The sequence below is a fragment of the Diuraphis noxia genome, unplaced genomic scaffold (genome assembly GCF_037042655.1).
Source record: "Diuraphis noxia isolate RWA-SAM2 unplaced genomic scaffold, SU_Dnox_SAM2 contig0005, whole genome shotgun sequence".
Taxonomy (NCBI): Eukaryota; Metazoa; Arthropoda; class Insecta; order Hemiptera; family Aphididae; genus Diuraphis; species Diuraphis noxia.
The window spans coordinates 43,274,862-43,300,320 of NW_028301715.1; the positions used below are offsets into that span (position 1 = coordinate 43,274,862).

Here is a 25,459-nt window from a genome sequence, read left to right on the forward strand (position 1 = left end):
TGCTGATGCGATTAAAATATAAAACAAAACCGTAATATATGTGTCATGTCCAAACTGGAAAGCGAGTGCGTTCAATGCGTTATCGCATCGGCCATACTTGCCGGACAAGTCTGAACTTAAAAAAAAACAGTTTTGTTTTTCATCGCATCGGTCTTAGAACATTGACACAACATTATAAATATTTTATTATGGATTTATAATAATTATATAATATTTTTTTAAGTAATTCATTGTACCTATAGATAAATTGGTTTTTAAAATTAAATTAAATTAAAATTTTTAAAATGCCGCCCCTGTTAAAGTGCTGCTCTAGGCAAGTGCCTATACTATACTCGCCTATATACCTTGAGCCGACCCTGATTATACATTTTTACTCGCATCGCCAGTCTACAGCTTAAATTTTCTTCTACCGTAACTATAATTATATTAGGCGATAAATTGACACGTTGTTATGCAATATAATTCAATTATTGTAAATGGAATTAATTTCGTAAAAATAAATAAAATATAAATGTATGTTATTCATTTACCCAAAAACAATAATATATCCTACACAACAGATACATATGTTACGTTTAACAACGTTGTTTTACTCACAATAAAATAGTTTCCTCATCAACTACTATTCCTTCTTTTTTATTTCATACGGCGTACTATTATAGGTACCTGCTTTAATTTGACTAGAAATAAAACGGAAAAATATGTGACATTAAATTTATAAGATAACAATCAATTGTTGGATGCAAAAATATGATTTTTCTGAATTCAAAACCACAATTAAATTTTAAAATTTTAAAATTTTAAAATTATATTAACTATCAATTTAATTACATTTTAACTGTATAAACATAATACGATATTAACCGTTTAAAGTATTCTATGTTTAATTTTTTTCAGTTATTTGCTGTAGTGATTAAATGTATTTAAATTAATAACATAGTAATAATTAGGTATATAGATTATATTTTGTTCAACAACGTAGTTTACATTGTCATATGTGGTTAATAGTTATGCATTATCTTATGATTAATAAAATTACATTTAACATAATTAGTCAGTTACACTATCACACAATTTGATTATTAAATACAAATGTAATATCATAATAATTAGATAATTATATTGTGTATGAGGGTTTTTTGTGTACATTACGAATGAATAAAAGTGTTGGTATACATAAATGGAGAATAAGAAGTTTAAAAGGTGGCACAGGATAGCAATTATTAATAATTTAGATACTTTTAAATTTCTTTCATATTATATTGTTTCTGTAGATAAATTGAGGTGTGAAAGTGACATAGAAAACTTGACTTAAAAAATAAAAAGTTAAAGAAACAAATATGAATATAATATTATCATTATCACTAGCATTGAGTGAAATAAAATTACTTATATCAAATTATAATGTTGCTTCCAAATTTGTGAGTAAATCGAACAAGTCAAACCAAACAACACCAACATCGACATTCACCAAAAAAGTCATACTTCATCTTGCAGATCTTTAATGGTTTTGGTGATGAAGAACAATGTAGAACTGCCATGACGTAGAAATCCCAGCAATTTTCTGGACAACTCCCGTAGGCCAATCCAATCATCGAAAACAAGTAGACTGCTATTAGAATCATTAGGCATATATTCATCTTGCTGTACTGACCAGAATATTATATATATATAATAATATTATTGGATGAGAGCGAGTTTCGGTCAGTGACTACTGTTGCTGTTGCTGTTGTAACTGCTTCTGATGCAGTGTTAATGTTATGGTTCGTACTTACATCGTTAACATTTCGTGCTAATTATGCGATAAAAAATTACTATTGTGTTTTAACTGAGTACATTAGGTCAGAATATATTATTGCTTTTCTACATGTTTATCTTAATTTCTAAAGTATGTGGATAATAAAGATATTGTAAATAACATACAATATTCTTAAATCATATTATAGAGTTGATGGTATACAATAAGTCCAATGTACAAAAATATGCGTATCTATCATAATAACACCAGATTAAGAATTTAATAAGCTATGTCTCTAAAGAAGAACATTTTGGATGATATAATATATAAAATAGTAAATTTTTATTACTGTATAATATTACGAATAATATATTATTATAATAAAAATAAAAAACTGTTTTATGCCACATATTAATATTTGTAATAAGAATTTTGATTTAACAAAACGTGTGATATCGTGTATCATACTAATATTTGATTATTATTACAATTTTAGTGAATAAGAGGAGAGAGAGTCGGAGTCCTCTCAAGCTAGTAACCACTGAATAAATTCATATTCCCTACTAACCCGACTACGTCACTGCCTGTTTCTAGAAATTTCAATACATATTTTACTTGTTTTTGAATTCTGTAGTTGAAAGATTTCCAAGCAAATTTAAATACTAAGCTAAAAAGTTTAAAAGGCTGCTAAGTTATATGCTAGCAAAGAAAAACAATTTTAAACACGTTAGTTTTAATTAAGAAATGGATGGAAAACCGTTTTTCAAGTGCCTCTAATCATATGAATAATTTCAAATATGTTAATTTTTTTTCTTATGTTCTGGTGAAACCTGGCATAGCTAGTCTATAATCATAGTTTTTTGTAAAATGCATCTATAGTTATATTAGGTAATTAATTGGCATGTTGTCCTGCAATTTATAGAACAGTACCTATTATCTATTGTGAATGAAATTAATGCCGTAAAAATAAAAAATAAATAATCTACTCGTAATATTTGTATGCGTATTATGCATTTATTCAAAGACAAAATTTAATTAATTACGTGTAACAACCTATTATACCTACCTTAATTTGACTGCAAACAAAATTTACAGAATATGTGTCATTAACAATTAATAAGATTGCCACCAATTGTTTGATTTAAAAAATATGATTTTTTTGAATTCAAAAATACATGTCAACTTTAAAAACTGTATACACTGTAATACTATAATATTTTGTATTTTAAGTAGTCTGAGTAAAATTTTTTTTCACAGATCATTAATTTCATACGACTTATATAATATAAAATAACATATTTAACATATTAGATTTGTTTCGATTAATAACATTAGGTACATAATTTATATTTTGTTTAATAACATAGTTTACATTGACAAATGTTGTTTATAGTTTTACAGAATTTGAGTATTAAGTAAAATAATAATAATTAGTTAGTTATAATTTATGTATGATTTTTTTTGTTTTTGATCAATATTTTTGTACATCACAAATGAATAAAATTTTGGAATATAAAAAAGGAGAATTCGAAAATTTGATACAAAAAAGAAAATACCAATTGACTTTGATGTTTTCAAATTTCCTTCATATTATATTGCATCTGTAAATAAGTTGAGTGGTGAAAATAACATAGAAAACACGATTCAAAAAATATTGAAGTTAAAGAAACAAACACGAGCATAATATTTTTACTGAAATCGAGTAAAAAAAATAAATACTTACATCCATATATTATAATGCTGCTCACAAATTTTAAAGTAAATCGAGCTGTCAATAAGTTAAACAACACCAACATCGACATTCCGAATGACCTTCAGTCCCATCACAGCCATTGAATATTGCAACTGGTGAAATACAATGTTTGTATGCAGCATTCCAGTCGAACCAACATTCACTTGGACAAACGAATGCATGCGTATCACCATACGCCAATCCAATCATCGCAAACAAATACACCGCTACCAGCAACATCAGGTATTTATTCATCTTGTATATTGACCGGAATACGTCTTGATAATCGAATGTGAGTAAGAACGAATTTTTTTCGGTCAGCGACTATACTGTTGTAACTGCTTCTGCTGCTATAATGATAATACTATGGGTCCTATTTATAATATCATAATTGGCGCTTTGAACTCATCGTGCGATATAGTATTCTTAAATTACATCATTGTCTATGTGTAGATGAATGATAATTATATGCTATAATACAAATTATAATAAAGAATAGTTGTGTTCCATATAATATTATCGAGACTATAATATTGAATATAGGCATATTCATCTACAATTAATATTTTATTATCTGTCAGAAATTAAATGAAAAAAGTATATTTTTTTAAACGAAAGATGTGTGTATATTAACTGTTATAAATTGTTCATATTAATAAAATATTTTTATAATTATTATAATTGCCTAACTAATTGTTTTTCTTATCTAAACAGTATAAAGAAATATTTGTGTTAGTTATTAAGTTTATTGTATCAATATAATTATATCTGTTATTAACATTGTAAATTTTAATAGTTACTAATTATTAAAAATAATATATATTATAGCACATATACTGCTTAAATATGATATATTTTTAACACATCGATGAATGTATTGAGTTTACATATGATGATGATGTGTGTGTTTTTTAGGTTAGGTTATCAACATTTTGGGTATTGAAAATTCTCCAATTTTCGACTTCAGCTTCTTTTCTGAAGGAAAAGTTTATCTAAATGGTTTTTTAGGAGATCAGAATTGAAAACTTCCAGTAGCTTAAGAATATGTCGGAAAAAGCAAAAAATAAAATAAAAAATTCTGAAAAAATTGTAATTTTTTATACATAACTCAACCTTAACTATAACCTTATCATATATTTACGAAAATCTATTTTATTATTTTATTTTTATGTTGTCCCACACCTCCTCCGTGTATATTAACATTACAGCAATGCAGGTGATTGCAATTTCATTTGTAATCGTATTGGTATAAAAGAGTTATACACCATATACGTGCAGTGTGCACGGGACATGACTGCACAAGAGTTTATAAAAATGTTTATAAAAATAATATAATATTATAAAATGGACATTCATGACTAAAAGTTTGCTGTTCACGGTATTGTTATAAGCACAGAACAATATATTCTAAATCATAAATAATATTTTGAAAAAACTATAAATTTGACACACGAGTGAGATATGGGTTTTGAATTGTCCGGTAATATCGTTAAGTTTGCCTATAAAAAGACAGCTGCCAACTCCTTGCGCCGGCTATATAATATGACTATACAGGATGATTCTTTTATCAAACAACACTCATATGGTGTTTGTGTGTAAATACCACCTAACATACACCTATAACACACAGACACCACCCAACTTTGGGAGGCTATATCTTGTAAACGGATTAACGACAAATGAAAATTTAAACGTGATAATTCATTGAAAAATAGCCTTTTTAGTTTATGTAATTTTAAGTATAGGTTGTCATTTGAAAATCAAAAGTTGATAATGGTTTACTTGATAAATAAAAGGATGAAAATATTTTTAAAAAAAATATCGTTCTAGAACAAGATGGATCTAAAATTTTGGAAAAAGTCGATAGTTTTTGAAATAATGATAGTGTTGTTTGATAAAAGAATCATCCTGTATACTATTATTATTATTATTATAATGTACAACTATATATTATATTTTATGATTCCAAACCATCAGCTTAAACAATACTATACAGATATTTAATTAATAGCTATATATTATTATTATTATTACGATTAACGTATAGATATTTCGATAAATGTACATAATATGTGCATCACTACAAGCACACACACACACAATAACGTGCAAAATGACACGTGTATTTTATATTCCAGCATAATATTATTGTTCGTAGGTAATTGATTTTGCAGTGTCCCTTCCATTTATCTATTATCGTTTTTATCATTATACAACTACGTTGCTAATTATTGTGTAAATTAAAACAAAAAATACGTCGACCGATCGTGGTGTGGAGACGGCGGCAGTGTGTGTAATGATGTATTCATTGAACGTAATCGACCGACGGTAAACAATGGGCAAAATCAAATTTACAGCCTCGGCGGTGGAGTTTTACACGTGTCTTGAATTCTTAACCCCTCGCCTGGCGAACGTGTAGTTTTACGGTGAGCGCTGGGGCAAGTGCAGCGTAGGGTGGGTAAAGGTACCTTATGATTCTTCACTACTGTAAATATCGACCATATCTAACCAAATTACCCAGGGAAACGTACGTACAAAGTTTATCCCTCTTCCTACAGTCCTCATAGAACTTCTCAGCATATTATCCTCCTCCTCCTCCTCCTCTTCCTACTCCACCTCCTCCAAATTTTCTTCAAATCGTTCCACACAAGGAGATTTTTTTACACTCAAGATACTATACGTTATATTGTATCGTTTCAATAGTATAATATTATGTGTTTGCGCGTATTTGTAATTCTAAAATTTCTGTAAATAATTTTATTCACAATTTGAAGCATCTATGCCTATATTATCTACTTATTTAGAGTACGTGTTATACAACTCATTAGGATCATAAAAAATTTAAAAAAGAATCAAATTTGTTTTATGTTTTCTTATTAAATTGTCATTTTTACATTTTTTCCCTTTTAGATTTTGAACGAAGTGATGAATGTATTGATTTTACAATGATGTGTGTTTTTTTTTGTGTGTCTGTGTACAGCATAACTAGTCGAAATAATGCTTCAATTTCAAACTTTGGGGGTGGTTTCCGATGTAAAAGTGAATATCCTTGGTGCATTATAGAGGTCAAAAGTTAACATTTTCCAACAGTTTTCAAAAAAATCATCGAGAAAAACAAAAAAAAAATGACAAAAAACGGGCATTTTTACGCAAAACCAGTTTTCGACCAAATCGAATTTTTTATATGGTTCTAATTCAAAAACTAATCACTGTAAATACTTCACCAAATATTTATGTTAGTGTTATCTATATAAAGATTAATTTTCACAAATTTTCGACTTTTTTTGAGTTATTTATAGGCCACTGAAATTTTCAATTTTTTTGAGAATTTTTTTTTTGAAGTGCCGGTAAAAAATTGTTGGATGACCAAAAAAACTTGAAAATTTAATACAAGGTTTCTTATGAATTGTTCTTATTGTAGCTAAAAAAAAATTAAAAATCGTAAGTCACAATTTTTTTTTATAAGCGTTTATAGTTCAATTTTTTAGGAAATCTGTCGAAAATGCGAAAATTTGCAAGTAATTTTGAAGTTAAAAAATCATAAAATTTTTTGTGTTTATAACTTAGGATTAAAAATACAACACTAAGTTTTCTATTAGTTTTCCTTCAAGTAGCTATAGAGAAAACTCGCAACATTATTACAGGAAAAATTTTAAGTGCGTTTGAATTTTAAGTTTTTACGAAATAGCGTAACGATAACGATTTATCCTCAAACGATTTTAAATATTTGTTATTATTCAAAAAGTATGAGTTGTAGATACTTGAAAATTTTACCAGTTATTTAGATTGGCATTTTCTTCACATGATTTAATTTTCTAAATATTTTGACTTTTTTTGAGATATTTAGACAACTGAAATTTTCAATTTTTCTGAAAATTTTCTTTTGAAGTGTCAATAAAACTTTTTTGGCCCTATCAAAATACAAGTTCCTCATAAGTTATTCTTATAGTAATTAAAAAATTATAAAAATACATAACCACAATTTTTTTTTATTAGCATTTGAAGTTCAAATATTGACTTAATACGTAAAAATTACGCAATTTTCAAATTATCTTAGATAGAAATTCATAAAAGTTTTTCTTTTTAGATCTATGATTTGAAAATTTAATACAAGGCTCCTAACATAATTTTACAATAGCAGTTGAAAAATAAAAGAAATATATAGTCACAATTTTTTTTTATAAACATTTACAGTTCAAATATTGACTTAATACGTAAAAATTACGGCAATTTTCAAATTATTTTTGATAGAAATTCATAAAAGTTTTTCTTTTTAGATTTAAGATTTGAAATTTTAATACAAGGCTCCTAAGATATTTTTACAATAGCAGTTGAAATATAAAAGAAATATATAGGCACAATTTTTTTTACATGCATTCAAATTTTAATTTTGACCACATACGTAAAAATCACGAAAATTCGCATATTATTTTAAGCTGGAAATTCATAAAAAATTTTCTTTTTAAATCTAAGATTTGAAAATTTTTAATAATCTATAATATATCCTAGACAGATAAAGCGTCTCTGTTCAAAATCATTTTTCGTATACAATGATACCTATCATTGCATTCAAATTTAACCTACCTTAGTCAGAGGTCCACCCCACCCCCAATGTACAGCAGAGCGATACCCACTTACCCGCTTTTTTTTTTTAGTTTTATTTCTAAGTGGTTTTTTATCATTGTTTTTTTTTTTATACCATTTCGATTTCAATATTTTATAATGATTCAATGAAACTTTCTGAGCATGCTAAATTCTTAGTATCTATAAACGTATTTTTAAAACAACGCAATAAACTGAAATTTCACACATCTAACTATAAGTACGGACCGACGGACACAATGACGATATAAGGTGTTCAAATTTTATGTTTAGAAACTCAAACTGAATTATTTTTTTCAAGTGATAAAATAATACATTAAGTTGTTTAAATTTGATATTTTATTAACATATTTAATTTTTTAGTCACAAATTAATGACGATTAAAAATACTGTATAATCTTAATTTCCATGTAATGTAAAATTAAAATTTTTGAGCCAGCATTCGCCGTTGAACGTGGTATGATATCTGTGATTAAAATTTGTGATATTTACTGTGAAGTGTATTTACCTATGACTGCAGTGGTTACAACAACTGATGTCTTATTTAAAATACAGAAAACTCTTATTTTTCTTGTAGCCTTGTATTACATATTATCATAATATAATCCACCGAGAAATATCTATTCAATAAAATAATTCAAAATGTACGTGACAACAATTTAACGGTTGAACTGTTTAATATTAAATTAGTTATATCATATATTACGATGGGTAGTGATATTATTTATGGTGATAATGTTGGTATTATAAACTTAAAGCTGATGTTAATAAATTATGTATTCTTATAACTCACGTAATTTTACGTCTATTTTACTATCTCCTCGCAGTAAATTGTATTACAAAATTTACATATTACGACTATACACCCAACGTGTTATACTTTTATTATTATTAATTATCCGTTTATTAACGCATAGCAAACGCAACTATTAATGGATCATTTTATTTTCACTTTAGTGGATAGATGATCATGATCATCCTGTAAACATGTATTGTACTTACTAGTTAGTAGTTACTATTTCTTAAACAAGGTGTCTACGAATAATTAGTGCATTATACTTTATAAATTCTCACGGGCAAAGATTTTGGATTAATTTTTTTTTACAGCCAATGGGAGGCAAAGTCACAACAGAGATAGTTAGTTTTCTTCTCATATTAAATTGTAAATTAATATTTCAATGGTGTGATGTTAGTGCTTGTTTTACGTAAATTTTTTATATCACTCACTGACTATTTGTATTTTTTTTCTAGTGAATAACATTTTATAATGGTACATTGATAATTTGACAAATATCACAAGACTAACATTTAATTATTATTTAAATACAAAATTGTTATAGTTACGACTTTCTGAATAGACATGAAAAATAGGTAATTGATTGGCAAAAATAAATAAGTTTTATAATTCATATTTTTAACTCATAAAATTATATCATCATAAAATCTTAAAAGCATTAGCCTAACCTAAATGTTTCTGGTTATACTATTTTTGTGAACCTGATTATTGTTATTTATAAAAAATGATATTATTTCAATATTACCTATACCTATACCTACTTAGTTAAAATAATATTTTTTGCTGTTTAAAATATATCATATATATGTATACAATATATGCGTATAAATAATATGGCACGGGCAGTTTCGTGATATTTTCTACTTCTCCTTTATACAGTCGTTTATATGATACATAAACATTATTTATATACGCTTATAAACAATAACATCATATTATCGCGTTTAGTCCATTCCTTGTCTTTTAACTATACAAATATGAGTGTATTCCATATAATATTATTATTATTTTGTTCTCCGGGTTATCTTTCCCTCTTTTTTCGGGCCCATTTCGTAATGAACCTTTAGCTTAGAATAAAACTGCAGCGCATATAATAATATAACATATAATATACCCCGGTATCACGCTTGCAAATAATATCATACCCGTACGGCGTACACGTCATATAATAATATGTTTGCTTTATTTTTGAACATAAAATACGTTTTATACTTACTTATTTAATATACTTATTATATATGTATACAGTCCGTGAAACGGCTATTCAGTAAAAACTTCGCTAATAATGTTATTTTAAGCTTTGGCCTGCGCAGTACGATTCAGTCGCATTTACGAACGGTAGGTATACCTATAATATTATTATTATGCTTATTATTGATGAGTTATGACAGCGCTCTGACGACGATCCAAAGTTTACGTCACATATATCAACCGTTCAATTAATATAATCCGTCGGTGTGTAGGAAAAGACAATAGTAATAGTATATATTGTGCCAACGGTATATGCTCAATGTGAAACGATTGCAATAATTAGGTATTATAATATGACGATATCGTATTTTATCATTAACCATCTGCTATTTACAAACACACCTATATATTCTTAATGATTTAAATATTTTTTATAAATTGTACCACATAAATATTTATTAAGTTTAGACTTAACACTAACTTTATTACTAAACGTCTTCTTCATTATTATTATTATTATTATTATCATCATACTTTCGAAAGCACAGACCGCGTAACCGCTATAACTACATTTTCCAGATACTTATCGTCGGGAAAACCCCGTTGAATATAATAAATGCATATATAATATATAATATATGTGAAGTGTGTACATTACTCTGTACTGCAGGTTATATGACTTGTGTGCCATTAAATACAAAAGCGTGTATATATAATATTATGATACGCACGTGTGCGCTAAGTATTTATTTTCTACATGAAATTCCAATATATAAAAAAAAAAGCGGATAAGTGGATGTCGCTCTGCTGTACATTAGGTGATGGGGTAGACTTCTGACTAAGGTAGGTTAGATTTGAATGCAATAATGATAGGTATCATTGTATACGAAAAACGATTCTGAACGGAGATGATTTATCAGTCTAGGATATATTATATTTAAATATTGAGAAATATTCTATTTTGAAACAAATATTTTATTTTTCAATTGAATTTTGAACTACAAAATAATTTGCAAATATTGTAAAGTTACATCAAAAATAAAAATCGATTTTGTCGAAAACTGATTGTGCGTACAATTTCCCGTTTTCCCCTTAATTTTTAGTTTGTTTATCCCGATTATTTCGTACAAAATTGTAGTATAAACGCTTATAAAAAAAATTGTATATTACGATTTTCAATTTTTTTTAGCTACAATAAGAACAACTCATAAGGAACCTTGTATTAAATTTTCAAGTTTTTTTGGTCGTCCAACATTTTTTTACCGGTACTTCAAAAATTCATTTTTTTTTTTGTTTTTCTCGATTTTTTTTGAACTGTTGGAAAATGTTTACTTTTGACCTCTATAGACTATAATGCACCAAGGATATTCACTTTTACATCGGAAATCACCCCCAAAGTTTGAAATTGAAGCATTATTTCGACTAGTTATGCTGTACATAGGCACAAAAAAAACATCATTATAAAATCAATACATTCATCACTTCGTTCAGAATCTAACAGTATTATAAGTCTAGGTATACGAATATATATAATTATGTTAATATTGATAAATGGTTTTATACGCGAAGCGGATGGACTTGTCGGTGATTAAAGATTGGCTCCAACGAATACAAGATAAGTATTAACATTATTATCTTAACTGTAAACTACTTAACAATGTCATGTCTTTTTTCTATATTATTATGTTTTTTACATTTGGCGTATACAAGCCTTGAAACTGTTGAAAGTTATATTATAATATAGATTACAGGGATTTCCAAACTTTTTTTCTGGAGGTATCATTTCTTGGACTGAATTCAGATACGGCGTCTTGCCGTGAAGACCACAAGAAACATAAATTAAAAATGTACATTATTTTTCGTTGATAATCAATTTTTAAAATCATTTTATTGAACATAATACCTATATTATATGAGCATTCTAATTTTATACAGCTAACCAACAATTAATACATTTTCATACTTATAAAATATAAGACATTACGATAAATATTGTAAAATATCAGTAACTAATAAGTTGACATTATAGTCAATAATTTATGAAAACAAGGTATGTGTATCTATTTCTTGGAATTGGAGGTAGGTATTTGGTTTTAATTGCAGTGTAAGCCAAAAATCCTAACGCACATTTTCATAAGGTTCAATTTGAAAAAAAAATTCGTACGTAATCTCGAATGAGCTGTGGTTCCTCTGAAAGTTTTTGAGGCGCCCATCTTGGCAACCATTGATATAGAGTCATGTCATATAAATGACATGTATAGGTAATTGAAAAAAATACTATATAGAAAGGTCAGGCACGGAGATTTTTCGGCAGTGGCGCAATCGTTTTACTTACTTGACTTACTTGAATGAATAGAGCGAACCATATTATTATTCTCATTGTTCCATTCCGGAATTAAAGTGAGTTATGTAGTTATGTTGTCAATTCGATATCGAATTTGAAATATCGGTGATAGAATACTTATTGCTCATTAGTTATCCTATTTAAGATTCAATACACGATTTTGAAAATAATATTCACAATAGGTGTTTTTGTATAATAGATACAATTTTTACATAGTGCGTCATGTTTCTCGCACTTAGAAATAATAATAACCAGGTAGCAGGTAGCCAATGAGTGGGGTGAAAATATCCTAAAATGTATCAAAAAAAAAAAAAAATTATAGCCGATTTTCCCTTATGATCACACCTCGGCGTTATCGTAAACATACACCAGCTATTTGACATAATATTTTATACCTAGATAATATTATAGACTACTTCGAATAATTAAATTGACAGTAAATTATTATACGTTCCGGGCACCCATGTAATAGTTTTATACTTACACGCATGCATATATTATATTGTATAATTTGGTTGGTGTATCTGACGTGGCGGATCTGCTTCGGAAAAAATTTCTCGGTTGGAAACAACCACCGGTGGCCGACGCTCTGTTGTATAATATTATACTTTCTAATTAAAATGTAATCCTTCTACAGACCGCAGCACTTTGCCTGCGGCTCATGCTGTATATACAATGTATATATTGTGTATAGCAATTTCGTTTACATCGATTCATATAATTTCGGTTGTGGAATAAATATATAGACTGCTGTATATACCAGCTACCTACCATGGGGTGCATAATAAGTAAGGTTTACTTAGAATAATTTCGAAATAATGTTACTGATTTTTCTCTTAAGTGGAATACATGATTTTGTATAATTGTATAATGTATTACACTATATTACTTACATATGGTTAGTTGGCTACCACCAATTTAATATGATATGATAATATACAATATACATATTATATTATATTATATACAATACATATTAATAATATGATAATATATAATATACACAACGATACTACATATTGGACCAAGATATTATAATCCAATAACTGTCTCATTGGACGGAGCATTGAAATTATATGATTTCGTATTCAATAATAACCAGGCATAATACAAAGTATAATGATATTATATACTTGGCATTTTATTAAATAGTATGTACCTACTATGGTGGAATGAAAGCAAGCAGTTAGTTATGGTACCTACGTCATAGTTACCTCCATTACAGTAGCTGGTATTATAGGTGCCTGTGTAGTTATTATGTTATAATACAGGGTGATTATATCTGTATAGGTAGATAGTATATATTGTTGTAATAATATTATGACAAGTATTAAGTAATAACCTAATTTACAATAGGTAGTCATTGTTCGACATTGCGATTATGTGACTAAATTATATGATTGAAATAATACACACGCGATGAAATTCAGTAAAATTATTATGGTGAGCACAATTTTATGTTTCAATTATGTAAATATACAATCTACGCTGGATTTTTAAATAACATTAATTTATGGCTAAAATTACTAATAAATTCTCAGTAGAGTTGAAATCTTACCAAAGCCATTTCAAAATTACCATAATTACAGTTTATAACAATGAATCGTCTGAATATTTCAAAATATAACTTAAATGTAGGTATATACATATACGTATAAACAATAATAGTATTCGTTTATGGCTTTTAATATTATTGCAAATATGAATCAAAATTTTCGACTGTAAAGTTTTTTTTTATTTTACTTAGAGGGTACATTAGAGTATTTTTTTCTACTGCAAAACACATTTTATTTTTCTGATTTAAGAAGCAAGGTTAAACTAATGTTATATATGATATTTTATCAGTTTAAATATTTAACATTTTTATTTTTTTAACATTTTCAAATATAAATTGGAGCCACTGAAGCTATGAGCAAACGATTTTAGCAGCAGTTTCGTTTCGTAATGTGGACACCCACTAAAAAAGGATTTTTCAAAATTCAACTCCTATACAGCGGTAATAATATAAAGAAGAAAAGTTGTCCGTTTGTTCGATTTCATTTCTGGAACTATACAACCGATTTATTTTTTTTCCATTAGAAATCTACAGATAAGTGGCCTTTAATTTTTTTTTATTGCAAATTTGAGATTTTTATAGAAAAATAAATATAAATATATTTTTGTTTATTATAGGGTTGCTATTGGTTATACAATTTAGTATGAAAGAATAAGGAATGAGAATTAATTATTATTAGGTAGTAGGTACCAATTTAAAAAAAAATTTCACTTCTACAAAGCTATAAATGCAAGAAAATATTATGATTGAATATAATTTTAGTGCTATATTTTATATTACTGTGTTAAAAATCTTTAATGGAAATTAAGATAGGGTAAATCCACAGGAATTCGTCACAGGAAGTTTTGATCATGACTGGTCGGGTATTAAATGAAGAATTAAACAAAAGTTTTGAATCATATAGAGTTAGTATTTTTAGCGGGCAACGAAGTGCATGGTGATCAGCTAGTAAAATATAAATAAACTAATGCAATAAATTAAATGTTAATAGAGTTAAAAATACATGTTTTGTTGTTATTATAGAGAAAAATAATATTAGAGAACGAAGTAAATCTTTATTTCCGTAGCATTGAAACTTAGGTACCTACATCTGTCGTCTGTATATTTCAAATCTTTCTAATACTCGACATTTACGACACGTGTTGGAAAAAATATAAAACTTTCTCGTTATCCTTCCGTGAGTTTCCATCTACTTCAGTTAACTCGAATGCATGATTATTCGGTAAAAAACTTTGTACCTACTGATAAAGTACCTATATAATATATCCCGGAGACAGCTCCATTTTAAGGGAACAATTTAAAACAAATATAGCAGTATCCAATTAAAAAGCAAGGGAAATGATAACTAAACACATTTAAATTTTAAATAAACAGATATAGTGGAGAAAATAAACATACACCGCGCATAACAAGGTTGTATAGTAACATATGTACCACATTCAATGTTTTTATCAATCTCTTTCTACACTTTTCGGGTGGGTATGAACAAATGTATCATTTAGTTACATATAATTATAATACATACATTAATTTATATGAACACGCACGAAAACAAAATAGAAATAACTAACAGAAATACTAACGCCTTTGAATGCCAAAAGCGACTCATAGCAGCTTTGTTAAAACAATTTTGAACAGGAGGGTATTATTACTATATTATTTTAATACGAAAAGTATCGAGACATTACTACTTTTATATAATATAAGGTAGTTTATTTCTCTTAGTGAACTCCAAAAATAAGCGCAATGACAAAAAAAAAAGAATTTTAGTTACAATAATGTATGTTTTTTTTAGGGTTAGGGCTTCGACAACTGAGGTCATTAGCCTGGGGAAGGTACTGTAGGTTTTAACACGTGGGTTTTTGACAGAATTTTGAATGGGCACCCGTAGGTTTCTGCCATGCCCGGTTGGGGGGCGGCGGCCTCTCTCTCCAGACACCGTGAAATGCCCAAAGAGCGATGCCGCCCGTGACCTAAATTTGAACCGGCGACTGCGTGCGTCGCAACCGACGCCTCAATGTATAATTTTGATCTTATAATTATTATATGAAATATAATTGATCTGACTGAAAATTTAATCGGAGTAATGAATTTATAAGCTTTATAATTGCATAGTAAGTATATTTAGTTTAATATTTGTGTGTGTTTTTAAACATATTTTTTGGATGAGGAAAAATATGCTTTAGTGTTTCGTGTTGAGAGTGGTTTCTGGTAAAATGTTAGTAGTGTCTATATAAAATTTAGATTTATATTATTTACGTACGATAATCTGAAACAGTGAAACATAACTGTTCCATATAATTTCTCGGCAATTACACATAAACATATCATTTAATATATAGTTATTGTATTTGTTTTGTGTAGTTTCAATTAATTATTCAGACGACTATTCGCAGAACTCAGAAAAGTTTATTGGAATTGAATTAAGTTATTATATTATAATTAGCAATAATTATATAATTAAATAAAACCAAAATAATAATAATGAATAATATTTTTCATAAAAAGTAATATTATGAAAAATTTTTTTTTTTTAATTACTGTTTATATAATGAATATTATTCGATAAAAAAAAAGTTGCGTCAGCCAATTTAATATATAAGTTAGTTTAATATATTGTATAGTACATTTATACTCATGCCCGTATATTGTTGTTAAAGTTTAATATTACATTATTACATATAGGTATACATACAATACATGTTATTAAATATGTACTTCATATTAAATTATTTACTCTTAATCCTTACTAACTTATAAATACATTATGTTGCTGCTTAATTGGAATTATTGTGGTATGAATTCGAAACGTGCATTTATATAACGATTAACGGCACACATTGCTCACTGACTTTAAAGTATAAACGACTCATAATGATTTAGTAAATTTACTCGTTTAAATCTTTTGATATAAATTATTATAATAATTGTTCAAGAAAATGTGACTATAACGAATGATTTTATTATTATAATAATGATAAATATTATATACAGGTGTTCAATACGCCTAATTTTCGCTATGGCTGTTTACTTACTATACTGTGCAGTGTGCAATGAATTGTTTTATCAATGTTTCATCGATGTTTTATTAGAACATACGTAACATCGCAATATGTCTTGCATACATTTGTAAAAAAACATTGTTTCAACACATTTAATGTCCTGTTTTTGACCAAGAAATAAAAAACAATTTTCGAAATATTTAATTTTTAATCCTATTTTATACAGGTTTGTGTATTAAATTGTGATTGATTAACTTGACATTTTTACATGACGAGGGGGGGGGGGGGGTCCGAATTCACACACACGACGGCGTCGTCATATACTCGTCTATCGTCACACGTCGCAGGTCGGTTAATATCTTCGTTTCCTGCAGGTAAGGTCACCAAGAGAGATACACAATATCGAATAATAAATTGCTCAGGCATAACTCATCCCCCCTTGCTACGTTAAGTTCTAGTCAAGAGCTGTGGACCGGATCTGTGGGCTATCAAACGTGAACGTTATCATCTTCGCAATTAATACTATACGCGTTTTCGTCCAAGACAAATCTACGGTGTTTAACGTGACGCGAGTGCAATGAATAATATCCAACAGTGGTGGGAGGGTTGAAGGGAGGTATAATAATATAATACCTACTTATTTTAACGTTGTCTTGTTTATTATAATTATTATAATCCGAATAAATATTTTAACGACGTGCTGGTCAATTTGTATTAATATATTTTTACATAACGTAGGTGGATAATATGTTTTTTTGATTGGGAGCAACTTTTTTACCCCGAACGATTTTTGCCAGACTGATTTTCATAACGCAATAAAAATGCAAATCAACAATAAAAGTAAATAAATTATATAAAGTTCTTAACAAATTGCAGCGTACTCTACTAGTACTATTTTTCCACAGAACTATATATATCGAAAAACATAACTATACAATTAGTCAAATGTCAATTCTCCATGCAGAAGAAAAATGTTTAGTTGCATGCTTTTATACTATTGCCTCTGCCTATAATATATAGGTACAAATGTAATTATTTGCATATTACCTATACCACTAACAAATTATTTTCGCTTATCAGTAATATATAAGTTATAACTATATTGATATTCTTTTCTAAATATAAATATTTCATCATCATTCAATATCGATTTTCCTTTTTTGTTAATAAAAATTCAATACAAAACAATTCATACAACGATGTGGTTCAATGAGTATACATTATGACAAACTGTTTAATAGTAAGAGGTGTGAGTTGCAGGTATGAAAAGGAAGGTGTCCATTGGTATTTAATAGTTTCATAATATATAACATTTTGAATTTTAAAAATGAAAATATTGCATGATCATCGTGGACGGCCAACTTCACGGACATCGTTTTCACTAAAAGTGTGGATACATATTACCCTTTTCGACTAAAAGTATCCTCACCTTTTTCCACCAAATTACCCATTTATTTAGTGACTACTGACTGTGTTCGCTTCCAACAAAACAATTTCCATAATATTAAAGCTTAAAAGATGTTATATCTATTGCAAGCTTATTTAAAATATGTTTTACAAAATAATGAAAAACAATTGGTAAATTATTATACATTTAAATAAATACTATTCACCTTGGGTGAATACCTACATTAATAAAAATAATTTTAATTTTTTAAGAATAATTAAGGAATTATAGGGTTCCTGGCTTTTGTATCGTTAACGTACATTTAAACTCTGAATATTTATATTATTCAATACAAAAATCAATCTCTGGAATATAGACATTTTGATATACATCACACTTTACTGCTTTAGGCTCACTTCTGGAGCCGGATGAAATTACTAAATGCATTGTTGAAAATTGTATGTACCTACGACCTATTATAGCTTGCTACTGCAGATGAACGAGTTGACAATATTCTGATTATCTTTTCTACGCGAAGTTTTAACGAAGATATGAATTCTTCACGTAAATAATATGTTATACATTTACATACAAATTCGCATTGTGAAGAATTAGTAGTTAATAAATTATATTATTACTAAAGTAAAAACGTTAATTCATATTTATATAATATTACAATAACGTAGATAACAATGTGAATATTTTTTAACCACATGTAGATATAGACTTCCGATGATATTAAAATGAGAGAGTTTTATAAATTAAATGCGTACTATATTATTTGTTTCTATTGTTTCTTTCTATATTACCTGGATTTGATTACCTTTATTTTATGTTTAATGAAAATTTGATTATAGCTATTATTCTTTGTATTTGTGTGTTCCAAGTGCTTGGCTCACTTGTTTGAAACAATTTTTCTTCTCCTGTAAAATTTACCATTTTATCATTTTTGTTTACCATAAAACACGGACTACTACTACTATTACTACTACCGTGCCATAAAATGATTTTTATCAATTTCGCTGGCTTACACTTTAAACTATTATTATTGATTGAATATTATAAAGAATAATTAAATTAACTCACTGCAGTGTCTAGTGCTCTAGTATATTAATGTAAACCTCAGACAAACTAGGTAAGCATAAAATTAATTAATTATATTCATTTTACTCGCTAATTAGTAGAGTAAACTGCAGTAAAAATCATATTATACAATCATTAAGTTCATCGCAGCTATGATGAAAATATGACATAAAAATATGTATAAGAATTTGGGTTAGTATTTTAGCAATGATTTTCTAAAATACTAATCACAAATCGACCGTTGTCTGTCAGAAATTTTTCTTTTTACTATTGTAGCGATAATACCTAATATGTACCTAGTAGGTAGTACCGATATATAATATAAATATATATATATATATATACCCTCACATAAGAATGTGTAGCGTAAAAAAAATATAAAAAACCCCGGCGAATGAAAAACATGGGGAACTTGACATTGTTTCGAAAAGATCATGTCGGCGTATATTATATAAATGATCTGACGTATTTTTTGCAAGCTGCACAATGCGCGTGGCGTACATGGTATGTGTGTGTGTGTATGTGAGTGTTCGAGTAGTGTTCATATTTCCAAGACACAATGGCCAGGTCCTTAAGTATAATTATTGTAAGCCCTTTGTTCATGCAGGTGTCTAGGATATATCTACATAATATTTATGTATAAGTATTAAGTATACATATATGTTACACCTTGTATATTGTGACGGCCTTATATCATTATGCTCCACATGCACACATTTAAATATATATATATTATAGTTTGTGAAATATATTATATTATAATCTCACGTCGAACGCGACTGACTGTGACTACAACGGAAATAAAACGTCAAATCACACCGACGACGTTGTAAATGGTTGTAAATGGCGCACTGACTGCCGCGTACAGCTCGCGGTACACGAATATTATGTAAGTACCTTATATCTGCTTACGAATAACCCCAGAACCAGAATAAACCCTTTTCCATAATACCGTCGATATGTCTGTATGACCTTGTATACCAAGGGCGTACCTAATTAAGAGTGCTGGGTGGATGAGTAGATAGATAATTTGATATTATTATGTATAGTTACTAACTAGATACCCAATACTAATTAGTAAATAGTAATATTACTGTGATACATTTTTATTAGATTTATTTATTTCACATCTATACATATTAGTTTTACTAGTTATTGATATTATGTAGACACGTTTTAGAAAGGTTTTACAATCGACAATACAGCATGGAGTATGATGTATCTTGTTTATATTATTGAATGCCTATTTATTCATATTATAGTTATATGCGTTACTTTCCACTTCAAATATCATCCAGGGGGCGTAGCTCAGATGGTAGAGCGCTCGCTTAGCATGCGAGAGGTACCGGGATCGATGCCCGGCGCCTCCAGATTTGATTTTTAAATTTTTTTTCAAGTGAATTTTTATTTTGTATCTTTTTTGATTTACGTTCAAAACGTTTAATGACTGTTTATTATTAAATACTTTTTAAAAATTGAATTGAAAAAAAATAATTCAGACATAATTTTTTTTCAAAATTGTTGAATCTGTGAAAAAAAATCTACAAATGAAAGTGAAATGTAAAAAATTATTATGGAGGCGCCGGGCATCGATCCCGGTACCTCTCGCATGCTAAGCGAGCGCTCTACCATCTGAGCTACGCCCCCGGTATCCATTCGAAGGTAAATGTAGACGATTTTAGAGATCGATAAAATGTTTTAATAATAAACCAATATTATTGGTTAGCAATGATATTCATATTTTTAATAAGTACTTTAGGAATATAGTTGTAATCGTCTAATAAGTTAGGTTAGGTCTTATCCTAGTATCTTAATACATTTTTTTTTAAACCAAGTTAAAATTAAGTTTCTGAATATATTATAATATAGGTACAGTATATGTATAACAGGGGTAGCCAACTTACAGCTCACAACTTATTAAAAAAAAGCAAATATTTACTTATTAAAGATAAAATTATAAAATGTATCTATAAACATTTTGGCTCTTGATATCTATAATTTTATTTATCCACGTGGCTCGTGGGCGTATTCATGTTGGTCCTGGTGGCAGGGGTTGCTATATAAGATGATGTGCCCCTATCCACATGTTAAATATAAGATTTAAAAAAATATATATATACCTATATATATATACATATATATTTAACCATTAAAGACACGTGTTAAAATTAAATTAAAGAGCGGTATCTCGATGCCTTTGATTTCAACTAAATAATTTTATATTTCGTAAAACTAAAAAGTACTATATTCAGGTCATTTTTCGTCTTTTACCATGTTTTTGTGACCTATACCGGCTATTCCTAATAAACTAGTTAAACTCAATTTAACTGTTGCCTGAATATATTATAATAATGTAATAACAATTAACACTCGTTTGCGCGCACACAGTACACAATGTTTTACCTGTAAACTGACAACTCGTTTGCGTACATCGAAAAACGTGAAAACCCGGTTAATACAAATTTCCACCTGAAAAATGACGACTTGTTTTTGTACACTGTACAGCTACCTATTAAATTAGACTTATATTGTTACTTGCAGAGCAAATTTCGATAAGATACACGTAATTTATTAACTAGTGTGCAGCGGTTCTAAACGATAATGTGATTTTAGATAAATGTGTCCGTTTACTATATGCTTATTGTTTAGTCGAACGTAGTGTGATGCTATCGAGATAGCATAGTCATTATATTTCGTGTAGTATCATGGACATTCAAATATCAAATGTTTTTGAAACACGCAGAGGAAAACATTGTTTTAATATTGAAAACTATAAGTATATAGTGAGTTTCGTGTTTTAAAATCAGGTGATCTGTTGTTTGATGCAAGGAAAATGTTTGAAAACAATCTTAAACATTATTTTTGTTAAGGGTTTTAGCAGACTTTTGCTATAGTTTATGTACGCAAACGAGTCCTACGTTTTGGGTTATTTATCACAGGTATTAAAAATTCGTGTGCGCAATCGAGTTGTAAATTTGTACGAAAACGAGTCGAAAAAAAGGTTATATGTACGCAAACGGGTATCGTCCATAGCACTTTATATCATTATAATATTATTATATTTTTTATACTTAAGATTATTTTCTACTCTATGCATCAAAAAAATTTTTTTTTGGATTTTGTTGTATTATAAATACCAATACTTTATGACATGAATTATTGTGTAATATTATCTGGTGGTGACGAACATTGGTTAGGTTGGACGTCGACAGAATGGACTGCGTACGTGGATCCTCGCGTGCGATGAATGCTGGCTTGAATCGATCGATAGAAATCCACGCCGTGTACAGGTCACGTTGCACCTTGAACGTCTTCTCCAGGCGTTCGAGTACAACGAGTGGGCACTCATAACGTGGCCGGAGCGACGGTCTGACCGCGTCGATCCGGACAAAAACATGACTGACTCGGCTCAGGTCGGTGGGCGTGAACGTGGTACGTCGAGTATAGTTAATGATTATTATTATTATCGCAGCTGTCTCGTGGAGTCTTATCCCAGCGCAGCTACCAGCTCAGGCGGTCGTGCCTTGGGTTGAGCGGAGCGTAAGTACTCGCCTGGGAGTCTGAGCGTAGTTCCGTACACTAACTCGGCTGAAGCTCGTTCGATGCCCGCTTTGACTGTTCTGCGCAGCGCGAGTCGTACGATAGGCAGCTTGGCTGACGCTGCACTGCGGCGTTTCGTTTTTCGGCGAAAACGTTCTACCATCCCGTTGGTCTGTTGGTGCTACAGCTAGCGATGTTCGAATGCGCTGAATGATGCCGGAAAGTTGATCAAAATCGATTTGAACTAACCCTACTCGAGCTTACTGTCGGCTTTGGTCGCCGGCGATGACGTCGGGCACGCCGAACGGTGTTGAGAGCTGCGCAACTGCGTATTAGGCCGTCAAGGCGAATGTTACGACCGAAGTGTGCTCGGCGTGTGATGATGGATTTGGTGCGATGTTTGTGTACTTTGGCGCGTTGGTACGGTTTGCGGGTTTGGGTCCATCGCGCGGTTTCTCGATCTATGTCCGGCCTGCAGCAATAACGCAATTTGATAAAACGAAGCGTGGCGCACCGACCGCCGTCCATGTATCGAGGTGTGTTGCCCTGGCACTCCAAGGTCGAAATTTCAACCTTGGGGTGCCAGGGTAACACACCTCATGTATCGCCGGTACGAACATGCGTGCGCTGCCCGTGGAATAATCAGAATACAGCACGTGGTTCGAAGAGGTGCGCGCCTGCATGCGACGACGAACTTGTCATATTTATTTATTTATATAAAATCGACGGGCCAAAGCACTTTAACAAAGAAAGAAAAACATTACATATGCATGGGCATAATAGACAAGTGATAATATTATAAAAATAAAAATAACAAGAAATACTAAGACAACATTTTAGTGTATAAAACCAAACTAAAAAATAAATAACTACCTAAGCACTATGTTTTTAAAATAACAAAGTTTCAATTTAAAATACTTGACAAAACGAAAAAAAATCAAAGACTGTGGGGATTCTATTGGCGTTAAAGATCAGCGATAATACACTGGAGCTGCGGATCGTTATAAATAGCTTGTTCGATTGAGCCCACTGCCGTTTTTTCAGCGATTTCAAGTGTCGACAGCGCGTCGGGGACGATGTTGTTGTCCTTGCCTGAAATGTTCTGTTCGACGTTGTGTAGATGAAATGAATTGAAACAGAAACGAAATTTGTCGTGCCTGTCGGTCAGTGATCTTTTCTGCCTTGTTTGCAAACATATATGGTATAGGTGAGCGGCTTGTGATCCATTTATAGTGCTGTGAGGCGCCCTTCGGTGTAATGGACGAAATGCCGCGCGGTGCCTGAAAATACGTGGCGAGAAGTTCTTTGTTCGGCGCGCGGCAGATGACGTTTTCGAGAAAAAAAAAATCCCAGTGGCTGCCTGCTGACCGCTGAAGTTTTTCACATTTGCCTCGGCGTCGATGCTGAGGCTTAGCGCGGCGCCCGGGCTCAGGTGCGATGATTGTGCTGTATCGACAATGGCGTCGAAATTGGCTTGTGCGGCCGCCGTCCACAATAGTCCTTTTTGTTGATCTCGGTTGCCATGTCGTACCGCGTGGGGCTTATAATTCGGCCGCGTTGGGAATAAAATGAGAGCGTTAAATCTGCAGACGGCACTCGAATTTTTAATTTGAAAACAAAATTATAGACTTACCGCCAAGTTATAAATCATAAAATGCGATGAAAGGCACGGGACCGCCACTATGAAATGGCGTGGCCCTGGGCACCTGCCCCTTCTGCTCTGGTATATCGGTTGGATAGAGATTACCATTGTAATAATATATCATTACACAATCATTTATTGTGGTATAAAAATGTAGATAACATTATATAAAAAGCAAATTTTTGATAAAATAATAATTTGGCGAAGAGATAAAATTTTAAAATTATCATTACTCATTAGGTACCTAATTTTTAAAAATATAAACATGAAAAGTAAAAAAAAATACAAACATTTATTAAAATTTTAATATTATTACTAAAATAATTGTTTTAAACATTAATTATACCTTGATTAAATACCTCCTTCACTTAAAATAGTTTTTCATCATGCCTAAATATGGCATAATATGATGATGAGTTACCTACGATAAATTATTATTATTATTAACCAATTTTGGTTTTATTTACCCGGGAGTTTTAATTTTAAACCAAACTTTGTTGTAAACCGACACCATACATCATGTTTTAAGTAAAAACAAATCGCATGTGTCAGTGGCCTCATTTCAATAGAAGTAGAGTATTTTGACTTTAGAAAATTGTAAGTACCAACCTATGCCACGGATGTTTAATGAGTGATGGGGATAACTAAGTACTAAGTTTTGTTTCCCATCGGATATTTATTTTTATAGGGAGATACTAAACTTCTACCTTCTACGAAACAACTCAACTCTGTTTTCAATAGTCTATTAATGAAACTACACTAACTTATTAATGTTTTCCAGGATTCAGTACGTCACAGTTACGAGTCACTATAGGTCAGTGTTATACGGTGTTGTAAACTATGGTGT

General features: G+C 29.7%; 1 long non-coding RNA gene and 2 other non-coding genes across 3 annotated transcripts; 1 reads left to right on the top strand and 2 right to left on the bottom strand.

Moving 5' to 3' along the window:
* Positions 1–3,069: 3,069 nt before the first annotated feature.
* Positions 3,070–3,821, bottom strand: LOC107167757 (uncharacterized). The gene is made up of 2 exons (XR_001506179.2): positions 3,462–3,821; positions 3,070–3,339 (listed from the first exon to the last, which is right to left on the bottom strand). It is a non-coding gene; the product is annotated as an uncharacterized LOC107167757 (long non-coding RNA).
* A 16,906-nt stretch (positions 3,822–20,727) lies between these two features.
* Positions 20,728–20,800, top strand: TRNAA-AGC (transfer RNA alanine (anticodon AGC)). Its single transcript has one exon. It is a non-coding gene; the product is annotated as a tRNA-Ala (tRNA).
* Positions 20,801–21,004: 204 nt separating this feature from the next.
* TRNAA-AGC (transfer RNA alanine (anticodon AGC)) lies at positions 21,005–21,077 on the bottom strand. The gene has a single exon. It is a non-coding gene; the product is annotated as a tRNA-Ala (tRNA).
* Positions 21,078–25,459: the final 4,382 nt, after the last annotated feature.